Genomic DNA, 17482 nt, shown 5'->3' with positions numbered 1-17482 from the left:
CTGCCTGCCCCTTCATCCCGCTGCACCACCGGCCAGCTGGGCAGCCTTGGGCCCATCGGTTAACTGCCCTGGGTCTCAGTTCCCTCATCTGTTAAATAGTGTCTCTGAGGTCTTGAAACTCGTGAAGTGCTCAGAACAATGCCTACACAAGTAAAGGCTCCAGAAGGTTCGTTTTCCCAGCAAATACTTGGTAAGTGTCTACAGTGTACTTGGCATTGTTTTAGGTACTGGGCGCACAGCAGTGACCAAGACAGAGTCCCTGCTCTCATGGGGCTTATAGTCACATGGGGAGGCAGACAAGAAACACATAAATGAATACAAAACCTAAGTAATTTGGTTAGCTTTTCTTAATAACTGCCTATAAAGATTATTACATTTCTCAGTTGGTTTTTTTTTGGCAGAAAATGCGAACACTTATTGGGTCATCGATTTTGCACTTTCACACGACTCGTCTTCTAAAGATCTCAGTCTGATATCAGTGCCTCATTGCCAATTGCTCCCTGGAAAACACCTTCCCAGGAGATAATTCTACTGCAGCCTGGAACTAAAACCAACCCGGGGTCTGGGTACTAAATGGTATTAACTTAGGGTTTGCTTAAATTTAGGGCTCGCAAACTCAAATGCTAGCCGAGGTCAGGTGAATCTCATAAAAAAAGGCAGCTGGCTAGAATCAGGGCCAGGCGATCACAGCCACACGGAGAAGCAGATTCAGTATGGCCAGATTTTGTGTTATTTTTTGAGCTGGGGGCCATCCAGAATTTTTGCATGAAATTTCCTGATTTTTGTTTAATAGCAACAGATTCGACTTTACGATGAAACCCCTGAACTGGGCCAAGTGTAGACTAAACACAAATCTTCTGTTGGCCAAGTGCAGCCCGAGAACCACCAGTTTGCAAAGATGCTTGGTTTATATCATTGCATGTAATTTTCAGCTTGGTCCTAAACCGCCCTGCCTTTTGAAGACACTGCAATTTTCTTCCCTTTGTCTGTCTCGCTCCCAGCATTATCTGTAGAAGCAGTCCTGGTAAATAGGTTTTCTGTGCCAAAGCGTTGCGTTACTGGAGAGCTGGTGGGCTTGGGAAGTCCATCTGAGAGTGAGGGAAATAACTCGTTCTTGCTCTCCCGACTTTGGTAATCACTGACTCTTTGTGCTTTCCATCTTTCTGGTATTGCTTATTTTCTTTGCATATTAATATGTCCCTCAGCACAACGCTTAAATCCGAGAGGGAGCAAGTGTGGAGAGCAGAAGGAACATACAGACACATTCATAGTCCGTTTGGCATAATACGGATGAAACCGGAACCCCTCGGGCCTCCTCTGCTTGCCCCAGACATCCAGGAGACTTGGCTCTTTGTTTCCCAAAGATTACAGGATTAGAGTCACTGGTCACCCTGTCCCAGAATATAATCAGCCGCATGGCTGAGCTGGGCTCAATTCTGCACCAACGGTGAGTGACTGGCAGAGAATTTGGGGCCAGGCTTCTGAGTGTGAGTGAGTCTTTATTCCTGTGTTCTCAGAGCCAACTAAGGCAGCTTTGAATCATAACAAGCTTTTCAGGGCTTTGGACTCTGGCCCTCTCTAAATGGAATTTAGAGGTGATGAGTTTGGATTTTCAGTGCCCGCGTTTTGAAGCAGCCTTTCAAGCAGACTCAGAAATCTCCACCGCCACCTAAGGGAGAGGTTCTGAAAGTCGAGCGTGCCTCGGAATCACCTGGAGGGCTTGAAAACACAGGTTTCTGGCCCGCCTTCCAGATTTTGCTTCAGAAGGTCTAGGATAGGGCCCAAGAAACTTGCATTTCTGGCAAATTCCCAGGTGATGCTGAAGCTGCTGGTCCAGAGACCACCCTTGGAGAGCCACTGTTCTGAGCAACTGACAAACAGGCATGTAAAACTCAAGAAATGCTTGCCCTTAAAACACCCGTTGCTCTTAATATTTAGAGGATGCCAGTTCTAGTGGAAATCAAATCACGAAACCTGGGTTCCAGCCCTGACCCTGTGTTACTAGCTCTGTGGCCTTGGGCAAGACACTTACCTTCTCTGAACCTCCATTTACTCCCCTGGAAGCTGAAAATAATAATTCCAACCCCTCTTCCTTACAGGGGTGGGGGGAGCCTCCAGTGCCTTGGGTGTACACGTGCTCAAGACCCTCCATGTGGGCATGAGGGACCCTTACTGAGACTGTGGGACCTTAGGGGCTTGTGTTCTAGTCTCTTCTTGGTTTTTACTCTGGTCAGTCCTCTGCGGTAAGACTATTTTAAGGCAAAAGACCTTCAGAATTCGAGATGGAAACATTCATTTTCACGAAGAATTAATCCTTTCTGGGAGAAAGCATTGTAACTTCCTCAGTCTCCAAGAAATCCCAGACTGAGGAAAAGGTTTTCCTACTATAGTAGGCGAAGCTCACAAAGTAATGGCAACCTGTGGACGTTCCCAACAGATTGCTTTCCTGTTCATGTTGGGGATTAGTATTAAAGATTATACTAAAACAGGAAAAAAGATTGTTGACTTGAAAAATAATTTAGCATCGAGAAAGAGCTTGATTAGGCCAAGACAATGAGCAGATGTCCAAATGGTGGAGAGCAACGTGGGGGGTTCTTCAAAATGGCCAGACGTGACTTGTGAGCAGAATCTCAGGGCTTCCTTCCCAGCACAGTGGATGGAAACTCTCTCATAATCGACTCTTGATTTCCTTCCTGATTTTAAACAGAAATTGCTTTTCCCTGTTGGCCCAGCCCACATCCATGCTGGGCAAACCTGCAATGTTTTCTCTTTTGTTTGCACTGCCCAGGTTTTTTTGCAATGTCAAACTTAAAGCCTGGGCTGAGACGGCAGTTGGGTGTCTGGCGATCTGACAAAGGATAATGGCAGAAATGAAGATGGTGGCCCGGAGCTCTGAGATAAGCAAACTGTCCCACCTTCCCCGCTCCTAAGCGCTAAGTCCTAGGATCTCCCAAAGAGAGATTAGAGAGGGCTTATGATGCCATTTTAAGCTTTCATCCAGGTTGTGCCTTAACTGGCCAATCGATTTCAAGTATAGTGTGTGCTTAATACGGGCCATCTATAAAAAATCTATAGCCAGATTGATTACAAGTCTATAGCATCCCTCAGCTCTCAGCTGTGGAATAGGTAATTTAATTAAAGCAAAGGGGAAAAGAATGTGAAGTGATTCCTGCTCTGTGTCCCCCTGCCACCAACAGTCCCACATCTGCTGCATTAGCCTTTCCTTTAGTCAAAGATGAGTGGTGTGACATTGTGTTTTCAGAGTGAGCCCAAGACTTCCCAAGGGGCTGGATGGAAGTTGGGGTGGAAAGAACGGAGCTGGAATCCTGAAATCATGGCATGTTACAGTCAAAGAACGTCTATGGGTCATCTGGTCTAACTTCCTTATTTTATGGATGGGGAAACTGATGTCCCCCAGTGGGGAAGGACAGGTCCAGGTTCGCCTGGGTTTTAGTAAAAGAATTGTATAACTGAAAGTCAAAGCCGGCTGGGCTTTGAGGTCATCCAGCCAGTCCACTCATTCGATGGGCACCCATCAGGTGACAGAGTGCCCCTCTGCCGCTGGAACACCTTCCATGACAGGGCACTCACTGCTTTCAAGGGCATCTCATTTCTTTCTCCGATAGCCAGGAGCATTAGAAAATCACTTTTGTATTTCCGTCTTCCTGTGGCTTCCTAGCTCCATCCTTAGGGAGACGTGAATAAATTTCAATCTTTCCTTTAACTTCCATTCCCTTGGATATTTGAGGCCATCTATCATGCTTTCTAGAAACCTTATTTCTTGCCTAGGACAAGTACCCTTTATGCCTCCTGTGGTTCACTGGCCAGTTCTCTCACCGCCCAATCCCTCTGCTGACATTCACCCGCATCCCTTTGGCACGTGTGATGCCTCAAACTGAATGCAACCTTCCTGTGGTCTAATTAACATGATCATGTCCTTTGTTCTAAAGACTTCATGCTGATTGATTCATCCTAAGTCAACATTGACTGCTCTCAGAATAAATCATTTAGGGTGCCTTTGGTTGTATGTGACGAAAATTCGATTCTAACCAGCTCAAGTAAATGTTGGAATTTAATAGCTACATAACCACAAAATCAGGGGTAGAACTTCAGGTAAGGATGGATCCAGGGACTCAGGCAACAACTGCCCGAGGTACGTATCTCTGTAAGTATTTGTTCAGCTTTCCAATTGTTGACTCCATTCCCAGGCAAGATAAATTTCAACCATGCCATCTTAGTCCATTCGGGCTGCTATGAGGAAACACCACAGACCGGGCAGCTTACACACAACAGGAAAGCATTTCTCACAGTTCTGGAGGGTGGAGGTCTGAGATCAGAGCCAGTGTGGTAGGGTGAGGGCCCCTTTCAGGTTGCAGACTTCTCAGTGTGTCCTCTCTGGAGCCTCTTTTATAGGACACTAATCCTATTGGTGAGGGCTACTCCTCATCATGGCTTAAGCCCCTCCCAGAGGCCGCACCTCCTAATACCACCATCTACGGGGTTAGGATTCCAGCACAGGGATTTCAAGAGGATACTGCAGACCATGGCACATGCCAACATTAAGTTTTCGAAGTTCCCAGCCCATGGGAACAGAAGGAAATGGGCCTCTGTGTTACGTTGCTGGGACCACCGTAACCAGTGCCCCCCGCTGAGTGGCTGAAACCACAAAGGTTGTCTCGTGGTTCTGGAGGCTGGAAGTCTGAGATCAAAGCGTCAGCAGGGTTGCTTCCCTCTGAGGGCTGTGAGGAAGAATGTGTTCCCTGCCTCTCCCCTAGCTTCCGGTGGCTTGTTAGAAATCTTTGGAGTTCGTCGGCGTGGACAACCATCACCCCAATCTCTTCGTCTTTACAAGGCGTTCTCCCTGCGTGCGTGTCTGTCTGTGTCCAAATTTCCTCTTTCTATAAGGAGACCAGTCATATCGGATTAGGGGTCCACCTTACTCTAGTGTGACCTCCTCTCAACTGACACATCTTCAACGACCCTACCCCAAATAAGGTCGGAGTCTGAGATACTGGGAGTTAGGACTTCAACATACGAATTCTGGGGGGCTCAGTTCGACTCAAAATAACCTCTTTTGTAACAGTACTATCAAGAACACCCAAGCCTGCATTTCCTGGGCTCCAATCCTTGAATTAATCACTGTGAGGTCAGACTGGAGACACATCGTGAAGCCAACATAGCCCAAACCACAGGGATGGAGGGTGTGGGAGGGGGTCTCCAGGAGAATGAAGGTGCCATGAGGAGAGGCATGAATGGATGCTGGACACCCAGAACCAGTAGACATCTACCACACGAGGAACATGGAGCAAGTGGGAACCCCCGGCCCAGGACCTGGGCACCAGCTGAGGCTCCAGAGACAGGCACCTTAAAGGATGGACTTGCCTGTCTCCCATTAAAATGAAATTGCTTATGTGTTTTCATGAATCAGAAGGGAAAGGCAAGCTGCCAGACTGCTTTCAGTTCTTACAAGACATCATGGAAGGCGCTTCGGCTCTTCGTAGCTCCGTGTTTTGCATGCGTTTCTTTTCATATTGGAAGATTAAAACAATAGCTTCTGGTTATCATCCCACATTTTATTGATTAAAATCCTCGCCCGAAGACCTTCCATCTCACTTTTCAGCGTGGCGTGATTTACTTTTCTTTTAACTCCCTGTAACATATGATTAATGCTGATCTCAGGAGTCCCGGTGAGATGGAGCTGGGTGTCAGGTACGATTTGTCAGCTTGGAAGTATAGATTATTTTATGTTTCTCGAACTTTGTGGCCAAGGGAACACAGCTCTTGATTGTTAAATCCATCCACACTTTCCCCTGGGCTATGAAATGCCAGAAACATTAAATAGCCCACTTAATACATAACCTCATTCTGTATGCTTGACTATTTTGTTTTTAATTTTTCTTCCCTTTCCCGGCTGCTCACATGAAATGGGATCAAAGAAAAAAATTATCCTCACTGGATTTTGTTAAAATATTAATAGGTTAGGGTTGACTGGCTAAATTGAATATCTTTGCTGATCTCACTTGCATGTTTAACTCGTGCTTAGGAAAATATGTTTCCTAGGCGATAACCTTTTATGTACCAGCCTGACTTCATTGAAATGCATAGAGATAAAAATATGTCACGCTCAGCGGCTATGCTATTCTTGTGTGGCACTGTGATTATTCAGATGGTAATTGACCCCCACCTGTAGACAGCTCCGATTCTGTAGTCAATCATTTCATTTGATGTTAAAATATGTGAAAGTACAATTATATAATTTACATTACAAATCATGCTGAATGCCAGGGGTCTCTGAACCGCTGACAAATGCAAAGGAATCGGGGGTTGGGGGGAGAGCGCCCTGGTCAATAAATGAAGTGAATTACACCAGGCGAAGGGTTCAACTCTTCTTATTTGTGTCCACAACAAGAGCTTTTGTGCATGTGTCATTGAAAGGGTGGCTATGGCCTTCTCTCTGCACCGCAAATGGCAGCGTTTTAGAAGCCTTTCTAAGGATGCCTCCCCTTTTCTGGAAGAGTCGCTCCCTCTCCCATTAGGTAAAGAAGTGAGGGCTTGTCAGGCCAGAAGGGGAAAGTGGATCTATTCAAGGGAAGACAGCACATTATGGCGGCTACTTGGTGACCAACCCAGGCATGCGTAGTAGACTTGTAAATTAAGCTTGCACGTTTCCAAACTTCAGATGTTGGCCATCAAACTTGAAACTTGCATTAATATTATTAGGGGTCCTGGCTGTTATTTATCTAGTATTTAATATGTGCCCTTCACTGGCCTAAACACTTCCGATATATTTTCTGGGTAACCCTCACGACACAGACATAAGATGTGGGTCTGCTGTCATCCTTTTCAGGTGAAGAGAATGGGCACAGAGTGGTTTGGGGGCTTGCTCAGGGCCATTTAGTTAGAAGGTGGAAAAGTGGGCAATGGCAGAGCCTAGGCTGGAGACCACCCTTTTCTTCTGGATCAGACATCAGAGGCTTATGGGGACCACACAGGATAGGGGAGGTGCACGGGGCCCGGGATCCGCCTCAGTGGGGCTTATGGGAAAGCAGGTGGTCGGGATGGGCGCGGGGATCCTTGGTGAGGGTGGCCCAAGTAGGGGACTCAGCAGCCGTGAGGTCCCCGGTAGAGATGGAATATCCACTGATGCAACGTGGATGGCCGCCTCCAGTCCAGCTCCAGGGCTTGCTGCCGATGGAGACTTCAAGAGCTCTTGTGGGTCTGGGAGGAGGCAGGACTATTTCTCCTGTGGAGGTGTAAGACCTTCACTGCAGCCACCCAAAGCCACACTCCTGCCCATTCTTCTGCCACATTTCAAAGCTGGTTCCCAGGGCCTCTGGCTCCCAGAGTGGGTGAAGTATTGGTCCAGGCACGAGCAAGGAAGACTCCACTCCCCTCCAAGTGCTTTTGGGCACCTAGAGCTGAGTTAGTTTCTGATGTGGACACCTGATCCTTGAAATGTGCTGGGAATCCTGCCTGTTGGCTCAGAAGTGCCAGTTCGCTGCCAGTTCCCCTTACACGGGCACAACCTGGCTTCTGAGCGACATCCCCTGGCAGTCCTCAGGAAGAGTCCATTTTATACTACAACACCTGGAACAGACAGCCAACGCCAATCACCTTCATGATTTGGGCCATATCCCATCCTCCTTTACTCTTCATCACTTAGCATCATGGTTAAGAGCACAATCTGGAGACACACACCTGGGCGCAAACCCTTACTCTGCTGTCTGCTGGCTGTGAGATCTAGGAGAGGTTAACTTCTGCTTGACTCAGTTTCCTCATTTGTAAGTGAAGTGAACAATAGTACCCGCCTTATAGAGTTGTTACAAGAATTTAGAGTTAAAACGCAAAGCACTTAGAACAAAGCCTGATACATAGTCGGTGTATATGTAAAGTTTTAAATAAAATTTCCTTTTTATCTTAAATAAGGATTATCTTTTTTATCCGATTGTATATGCAAGCTAAATTTATTACTAATAAATTTAAAATATATAACTGCTAAATATGGGTTTAAATTCTGTTCATGGACTCCCAGTAGGGTGGGCACTGCTCTTTGGGACCCCTCAAAGTGTCAAGTTCAAACCCCTTGGCCCAGCATTCAAAGTCCCCCACAAACTGTCCCCCACTCACCTTTGCAGCATTGCCCTCCACTAACAACTCGCTCCGTACCTTATGCTCTGTTGATTTATGTACTTAACAAACACAAAGTAGTTTCAGTATTTTATCAAGAGGCAGTATAGCGTAGTGGTTAGGGCCACGGGTCTGGAGTCGAGTGACAAGGGTTTGAGTCTCAGCCCTGTGCCCTCTTGGCTGAGGGATATCAGCTCCCCATCCTGTGCCTCAGCTGTCTCGTCTGTAACATGAGGAGGGGAATAGAGTCCACCTCATTAGGGAGATTAGGAGAATTAAGGGAGTTAATTCATGCGAGTCCTTAGCACAGGACTTGGCCACAGTGAGCGCTCCTTAAATGTGAGTTAAGCTGGTCATTGGTATTTTGGTCACTTTTCTATGTTAAATAAATATTCTTTAGCCTGAGTAATGGCGTAAAGAATGAAGCACCGTCCAGGTCCCGGGATGCTGTATTTGAGGAGCTCCAGGGCCCCTTCTCCTTCGCTGGAGACCACTCAGCCGAGAGCTGGGGGTGCGGGAAGCCGACCCGAGACGGAGCCGGCCCTTCCTCCAGTCGATCAGAAATCCCAGCAACCCCAGCAACCGAAATCGCAGGCTCGGTGAACGAGCCAGATGCCCTGGCCAGGGAAAATTTCCCAGGCACTTTCCGGAGGCTCATTCTGAAAGTGAATTGAGACATTATCTTTAATTAAAGTGGCACTCTGGCCCCATGAGTTTTCCGTCCCTAGATGCTCAAATGATGGCATCTGGTTTGTCCCCTCCCTGCCTTCTCTTCCTCCTTTTAATTTCAAGCCCATCAGAAGGCCGGTTTACCAAATTGGTTTTAATGGAAATTTAGCCAACGCGAATAATAATGAAATGTAAAATTATTCCTTAGCTAATGAACAGCCAGCGGCTTTGGGGTTAATCGTTTGCTTCTGGTGTCAGCTTATTTATATTGAAATAGAAGTGTAATAGGATTCCAAGCTGAAACTGTTTCATCTTCAGGATCATCACGTCCCTTCAGGGTTTATTCTTTATCATTAGTCATTGTTTAGTAATCGGTCCCACTTTGGACCTACTTGCGAGTTAATTAATTACCTAGTTAAACTTGAGTGGTTTTTCCTTTAAAAGATAGAGAACTTATTTTAACTGAGCATTGTGCTTTCATTTCCAAGCTCTTCAGACACACAAAAACGTCTTCCTCACTGATCTCTACACTAACTGGTCATCTTGACCAGCTGACAATCAAGGGGCTCACACTCCATCAACCGTGGCTGATGACGGTCTCTGGCCATCTCCACAGATCTTCTCAGCTGCCTCCAGGCAGAGGACCACAGAGAGACGTCCACTTCCAGAAACTCATTTTCCTTCCCTAGGACTCAGTGTCCCCATTTAAACAAGTAGGGGGTTAGATCACTAGATCAATGTTTTGTCAACCTGTGGAGGTTCTTCAGGAGTTACTGCTGGGAGATTGGTGGGTTGGGGATCAGTTACTCATCTGGATGGAAATTGTTCATCCAAGCACTTTTTTCTTTTACAAATAGGTTTTCTGAGTGAGCTTTTGTTTGGAAAAACAAAAAAAAGAGCAAGGTAAGGCTTACACTGTTCTTTTTTTTTTTTAAGTTTAGACTATGAGCCAGATTCATGGTTCCCAAATTGGACCACACCAAAAGCACTCAAGCAATGTTGGAAATAACACCAAAAGCACAGGCAACGAAAGAAAAAAATGGACAAATTGATAATCAAACTTAAAAATTCCTGTGCATTAAAGGACACCATCAACAGAGTGAAAAGGTAACCCATGGAATGAGACTGCAAATCACCTATCTGATAAGGGACTAAAATCCAGAATATGTAAAGAGCTCCCACAACTCAACAACAACAAAAAAGCCACAACTGATTTGAAAATGGGCAAAGGACTTGAATAGATATTTCTCTGAAGAAGACACACAAATAAGCACATGGAAGGATGCTCAATATCTGTAGTCACTGGGGAAATGCAAATGAAAACCACAATGAGACACCACTTCACCTCTACCCACCTACCTCAAATATGGTTATGAAGATTAAATGACAAAATACACAGACAGTATTCAGAGGTGGAACATTAAATAAATTATTACTGTATCGATTAGTTCACCTGACACATATTGAACACCTGCTGTGTGCCAAATAAGGTGCTAGGTGCATATCTGGACTATGTCCTACCAGAGAGCTTGTGAGAGGGAAGGGAAAAAGGTTAAACGGCAGTAAAAGATTCAAATGTTTAAAAGTGGGTTGGTTTCTGATGACAGTATTTATACTAGGCTGTTCGTAATCTTTCTTCATTTAGAAAGACCCGGACATTGGGAGGAAAAAAGCTCCCATATTTTTCAGTTTTTAAGACTATGATAATTCCTAGAGTACCTGGAAGTGACTTTAGCACTGGCCGTCCTGGATTAGCCCTGCTCCCGTTACACCCATGTGGAATTCACTAGAAGGCCAAACCAAGGGCTCTACCCAGGCACTTACGACAAGGACAAGGCGGAATTAGGTTGGACTACCCAAGCCGAAGTCAGGAGCAGCCCTCAGCAAGGCTGCCAAGCGTTATGAGCGGTAACGTTGGAAGCTGAAGGGGTCCTTGGTGTCTTGTTCAACCCTTTCATCTTCTAGCTGGACCATCTGTAGCCCTGAAAGAGGAAGGACCCCCAGCATCACTCAGGGATTTACGGCACAGAAGGGGGTGCGATCATGATATTCAGATTGTCTGTTCATCTGTCTCTGTGCTGTACCCCACTGAGCACCCTCTCCCCATGGGGACCTCTGCCTTCCCCATCCTCAGCTGACTGTCTTTCCAGTCCTTGTGAAAACCTGCTTTTCCTTAGTCCCGCTCCTTAGAACTGTTAAGAATGGTTAAAGGAGAGAATTGAGGTGGTACAAACGAACTTTATTTAACACGGCATGCAGCAGGCGGTCTCCATTCCCAAGGGCCCAGACGACTGCGGAATGGTGCGGATGGCAGGAAGCTCTTATGGGATAAAGAATAAGGAACAAGGAAGTAAGATAGAGCCCAGCGTCAGCCTGCCCTTTGGGGGTTGGCTGACTGAGGAGACTGTGTTTCTGGTCACGCGGAGCATTTACAGTGACACAAAAGTTCTCTAAGTTTCAGTTTGCTAACGTGGCGCCCAGGGCAGGAGTGCCTCCATCTTAAGCCTTGAAATTTATTTCAGCATAACCTTGCTCATTTTGAGTGACATTGAAAGGTGAATTGTGACCTCGATGGGGACGTTTGCAGCACTGTGGTAGACTGGTTGGAAGAGCTTTCTTAGGCTGGGGACCTGAGATTTCCTCAAGGGGCCCCACATCGGGAGCCCCCGTCCTCTCCCACAATGCCCTGCTTTACAGCATGGCTGGCCTTGACCTGTTAACAGTTGTGGAATTGAGAAGCCCAAAGATCCCCGAGAAAGTGTTTACCAAAGTTATAAGATACTCAGGATCATCTAGCACGCTTTCACGAAGGGTGGACTCCCGAGCCCCTTTCCTTGGAAATTCCACCTCTGTAGATGCCACGTGGAACCCGGGAATCCTGAGGTTTAACAGCACCCAGGTGATCGTAGGGTTTGTTCAGCAGAGTCAATATTTCCTGGCTTTCCTTCCTCCATGTAACGAGCAGATAAGGAAACGGAGTCTCAAAGATAAGGAATAATATTTTCAAGCGTGTAAAAATAGTTCTAGAACCCACCTACCTTTTTAAAAATAATTTCTCCTTCTCTTCAAAAGCTTGGAGGCAGACCATACAAGGAGAGCCGTTCCTTTGTCCTTCACAGCCTTGACAGTGGAACAGTTCTGTCTCTTGTCTCACCTTCAGGATAAATATTGTCATTTTCCTTTGGCAATAACTTCACAGTCGCCCCACCCACGAGTCCTCTAGAAAAACACCCCATGTCAGTTCCCAGGGAGGAGTAACAATGTGCCGGGGAACAAATCTCTCCTAAAATTATAAAAGAAAAACATCAGCCTCTAAATATATCCACCACGATGAGCCTTCTATTTTTAATCCATTGTTGTATGGCGCGAGATTCAGAGCTATTAGTGTACTAAGCTTTGCCAAAATTAGACTGTAGATATTAAAAGCAATTAATGTTCTTCCCTTTATTTTTATTTATTTATTTTTAAGTCTCACAATGCAATTACTTAAGAGGCCTTCGGAAGAAATCCCGAGAATCATTTTCAATCAGCAGAATGAAAATGTCGCCTTTTGTGATTTGGCAAATAAACGATGTGGAGAAATAACTCCCTTATATGTCGCTGTGTACTATTCATTAAGGGCTAATTGCTGTGGTCTCTAAATGAAATACGGCAAACTGTTCTACCTCGGTGCCAGTTTGTTTAAAATCTGCAAAGCTTTATTATTAACACTATTTAATTATGAGAATGTCAGCCGTGGAGAATTCTGAACCCACACTTTCCCTTCATCATTAGGAACAGGGCAAAAATGAAACACTTTCAACAATGAAGGGTTCATATTTCAAGCTTATACAGTAGCTGCTAAAAGGCTAGACTCAGAAAATCAATTTTATTAAAGTCCTTCCAGCACTAAAGGGACTTGCATGCAGCTGAGCAATTTTAAAAACATGTCCAGGAGCGGCGACTTTTTGATTCATGTTTTTAGGGGGTTATTTTTGACTATTTTCAATATTGTCTCCTTACAGTGGGGTCAGAAGTGATTTGGGCAAGGGACAAGCCAGGTGAAGGGAACGTGTCCTCACAGTTTCTCCCTGCTTCAATTTCCATCAGAGGTGGGGCTCTAGGGCACAGGCCATCCAGGAGGGAGATGAGCGACAATGTGCAGCCTTGGGAGCGGGGGAGGGCCGTGGGGGAAGGAGGGCAACATCCTTTCTCTTTTATTTTAGATTTTTTTTTTTCATTTTAAACTCAGGAAAATAATGGCTAAATGTGGATCTAAGCCAAGGTTCACCAGCTTAGGCCCCGAAGGCTGCACGAAATCTCCCCAGCTACCCAGGTTCCACTGGCCCTTCTAGAATCCTGTTTTGTTCAAATTCCTCACTTGGCAATTCATTTACTGCCTCCCTACAATCATCTTCACTACTTACTTCTGTCTTTGAATTCATCTCTTGCTGATCTGTGTGTCTTGTCTCCTCAAAAAGTCTTGAGTGTTTCGAGAGCAGAGATGAAGGCTCCATCTCTGAATCATGGAGCCAACCGACCATTTTCCTGGATGACTCCTTTCATCTTTAATTTTACTTATCTGGTTGCCTAGCGATGTTTCTTCTCCCCAGCCTATTGAAAATTCTTTGGTAAGATCCAACAGTCTCACCAGAGCGTCTAGAACAGCACTCGGCACATGGCAGGTACTCGACATATGTTGTTTGAATCCACTGGCATATTAATAACCGAGGGATCCCTCTCTGGGCTTGCCATAGAGCCTGGCCCAGGGCTTTGTTTTTAGTAGGTACACAGTGACTTCTGTCTGTATTATTATTTTAATATCATTTAGTCCTTCTATTACTTTTGGACTAATTGGCAGGATAGCATGGCAACTACAGCGCAGGCACCCAAACCGCACAGCGCGGGTCTGAATCCTGGTGCCGCCCACTTCCAGCCGTGTCATCTCACCAAGGTGGATTACTGGCTACTTTAAGCCAAGAGTTGGGCCTTCTGCTTCCCAGGGCCTCTCCTGGTTTAGAACGGTGGTAGAGAACCCGGGCTTTGTCCTCACACAGGCCTCCATTTGAATAGGGATTTCGCTCTGTCCCTGTGTGACCTTGGGCTCCTTATTCGACTCTTCCAGGCCTGGGGCTCCTCATGTGTAAAATGTGCAGAATAACGCCTATTCCCCAGAACTGTTCCAAGGATTAAGTGAGGTAACATACGTGTGGCATTAGCGCTGGACTGGGGACACGAGAAGCTGTGTAAATGGAGGCTTTTGACAGTAAGAACAAGGGCATGGCCGTGGCTTGGTGGCAGGGGGTGGCAGGCAGGGTCAAGGTTTCAGTGCAGTTTAGACTTTGGTGTAAATGTGCAGTGGAGAAGCCGGGATGTTTGAGACGAGTCCCAACTCTCTGCGGCCGTGGGCAAGGCCTTTCTCATCTCACTTTTATCATCTTTGAAATGGACACAGTTCTATTTGCCCTGTTTGCATCCAATGTTGTTGGGAGGCTAAAATGAAAGACTAGATCTAAGAGAAATGGCAGCAGCCACCTTTACTCAGCTTCTCTCTAAGATAAGCACTTGTTGAGGGCTAGATGCTGACCCAGCCCCTACCCCTATGGCAAAGATGTACGCGACCTAACCCCTGTCCTCTCGGATAAGGGGAGGTTAACCCTAGTCTGATCATAAACTTAACCTCTACTGAGCACTGCTATGTCCCAGCACTTTGGCAGGTTAACTCCTTTAATGCTCATATCCAACCATTAGGACAATATTATTTCCATCCTCATTTACAGATGAGACAACCGAGGCTCAGAGAGGGGAGGTGATTTGCCTAAGGTCACACAGCTAGTAAGTGGCAGGGCTGAGATTCACACGCAGTCAGTCCAACTCTTTGCTACTCTCAAGCTGTTTGTTCTTTGATAAGCTGCTTCCCTTCTCTGGGTCTCTGGTTTCCCTTTCTCAAGATGAGCAAGTAGTTTCCCCCTGATGCTCCTCGGATGCTGGAAGCCTGCAGGGACCAGCGAGAAATGGAAAAGGGATTTTAGCAATAAGGATGGGGGAAGGCTAAGTGGAGCAGGGCTCTATTTTAATAAAAACAGAGAAATATTTTAAGTTGTCAAACCATTAATATTTTCATACACAGCTTCCCTCCTTGTTTGGATATTTGCAAACATCCTTCTCAGCTCAGGGTCAGATGAATACCTCCCCATTATCTGGTCTATTTCTTGCATTATTTTAGTCTTACATTTACTTGTCTAATTGGACTGGAATTTATTTGGGCCTGGAGAGTGAGTGAGGCACTAACCTCGTATTTTCTAAATAGTTAATCAACTCCCTCAATACAATTTCATTAAGTCATTATTAATTTCCTAACTTATTGGAAATACCTCCTTTATCAAACAAATGAATATGTAAATTCGAGTTTGTTTCTGAACTTCCTCTTAATCTGTGGATGTCTATCTACTTGTGTTTCAATACCGCAATGGCTGTTGCTGGTTGATTAAAATAAATCCATACCCAATGTCTTCACATTAATAATACTTAAAACCGAGAACTTTGAATGCGAGGTCAAAGACAACACGGACCCATTACCGTTAGGACTTGCGTGTCTGGGCAGCCTTCCATCGGAGCAGTGCAGCGGCGTAGCAAGGCTCAGATTGAAACACTGTGTTTGCCAATTAGTCATTTGACTTATTGTCCAAATGGTTGGTGGGAAGTCTTGGCAACCATCATCGAACGTTTGCAAAGGACAAGGACAAACAAGTTGGTCAGGTGACGTTCTAAGAATATGGTGAGCCTGCAGGGGCATTTAGAGACACTTTTCCATGTTCACCCAACGGCAGCCTACGACACAGATTTCGGCAGAGGAAGCCACTTCAGGATGTGGAAAAATCCACTCAGTGCAGAGAAAACATCTAGTGAGAAATTCTCTGGCTCCCTGGCTCACACTCAATGCTGCGTCCACCCACCCCACAGCAGGTGCGCACCGGGCAGCGCTGGACTCCCCTCAGGATTTGGAGCCAGAAGAAGTAGTGGTGTGTGAAGGGTCACCATTTACTTTCTGAATAGCTTTGGACAAGTCTCTAACCTCTTGGAACCTCTGTTTCTCATTCAGTAAAATTGAGATAACTGTTCTCGCTCATCTTACGCTGCTGCGAGGATCTGACGAGATGGTGTATGCGAAAATATGATACTTTGGAGCCTTTAAACAAAGCAACAAATGATAGTTATGAGCGTTTCACCTGGACCACGATTCTTTTTATAGGTGAATTGTTGAACACCAGATATTTCTTGCCTTCATGGTTTGGAAAAAAGTCAGATTGTTCAACAGTCTCTAAAAGTTTAAGCAAGAGTTACAGAATCCTCTGAACTCCAATAACGAGGGGTGTGTCTGGCAAAGGCCATTCACTGGACACCTACGTGGTTAGTTTCATTTGTGTTATACCATTTTTTCCCACTGAAAAGAAAAGAGGGCACTAGAGATGCTGTGCTTTATAGAAATGCCTGTCCTATTTTTTATTTAAATACTCGGGACACTTGGCAAATTCTCAGGTGTAGGCACACAGAAATGCAATGTCTAACGAGCAGCTGGTTCTTTCATTTGCATGGAAACCCATGTGGGCATTGAGAGCCTTCGCCACATCAAGATCTGAAGTTATAGAATTTCACGCTCAAAATAATTTTTTCTTCTCATCATCTTTACTTGTGCTTCTTCCATTCTCTTTTCAACCCGGTCCAATCAGGCTTGTCTCCATTGAGAAACCTCTTTTCTTAAAAAGAGCTAGCTTTTTTTGCTAAATTCCATGGTCAAGCTTCAGACTTCACCTCACTCAACTTCTCCACCGTGTGCGACATGGTTGATCATTCTCTCCTTCAGGAGGCACTTTTTATCTTGGCTTCTAGGATGTCACACTTCCCTGGATCTCACCTTACCTCAGCAGAAACCCTTTCTTAATTGGAGGTCTTCCATGTCTCCCCCGCCTTTAACTGTTGGAGCATCCGGGGGCTCGCTTCTCACATCCCTTCCCTTCCTCTTCCATCCCTTCCCTTCCCTTTCCTTCTCTACTCCTCCCCTTTTCTCTTCTCTGCTTTTATTCATGCATTTGGTGACTTTCTTCTCTGGCTACTCATCCAGTCTCAGGCTTTAAATACCATCTTAAAACACATCTCCAGATGAGACCCCCTCTTGAACTTCAGACTCTATATCCCCTTGAATGTCTAAAAGGCATCCCAAACTCAACATGTCCACAACCGACCATGTCCCTTGCAACCTGGTCTTCCTGCAAGAGCCCCAACTCAAAAAATAACTCTATTTTCCCAATATTTTAAACCAAATTCCTGCTGACTCTACCTTCAGTATATATCTGGACCTCATCTACTTCTCACCACCTCCATGCTACAAACCTGGTCCAAGCCACCAGTATCTCTTGCTTGGATGACAGCACTGGCCTCCTATCTCCTGTCCTTCCTTCCATTCTTGTCAAAGTCTTTTATGGCACTAAGATTCTGTCAAAAGCTGATTCTGATCATGTCACTCCTCTGTTCAAAGCCCTCCAATGTCTTCTGTTCTTTCTCAGAGGAAAAGTCAATTCCTTATGATGGCCCACAAGGCCTTACGTGATCTCCTTCACTGTCCCCAATTGAATCTGGCATTTTCTCCCTTACTTATCCTGCTCCAGCCAGACTCGCCTTGTTGTGATTCTCATCTCAGGACTTTTTC

General features: G+C 45.6%; 1 long non-coding RNA gene across 1 annotated transcript; it reads right to left on the bottom strand.

The window, feature by feature from the left end:
- Nucleotides 1-11014: 11014 nt before the first annotated feature.
- Nucleotides 11015-13322, bottom strand: LOC139082179 (uncharacterized). The gene is made up of 4 exons (XR_011537922.1): nt 13203-13322; nt 11835-11950; nt 11563-11744; nt 11015-11116 (listed from the first exon to the last, which is right to left on the bottom strand). It is a non-coding gene; the product is annotated as an uncharacterized lncRNA (long non-coding RNA).
- Nucleotides 13323-17482: the final 4160 nt, after the last annotated feature.

Source organism: Equus przewalskii, chromosome 3 (genome assembly GCF_037783145.1).
Source record: "Equus przewalskii isolate Varuska chromosome 3, EquPr2, whole genome shotgun sequence".
Lineage (NCBI taxonomy): Eukaryota > Metazoa > Chordata > Mammalia > Perissodactyla > Equidae > Equus > Equus przewalskii.
The sequence above is the reverse complement of the archived record's forward strand: the minus strand, read 5'-3'. Positions and strand labels throughout refer to the sequence as shown.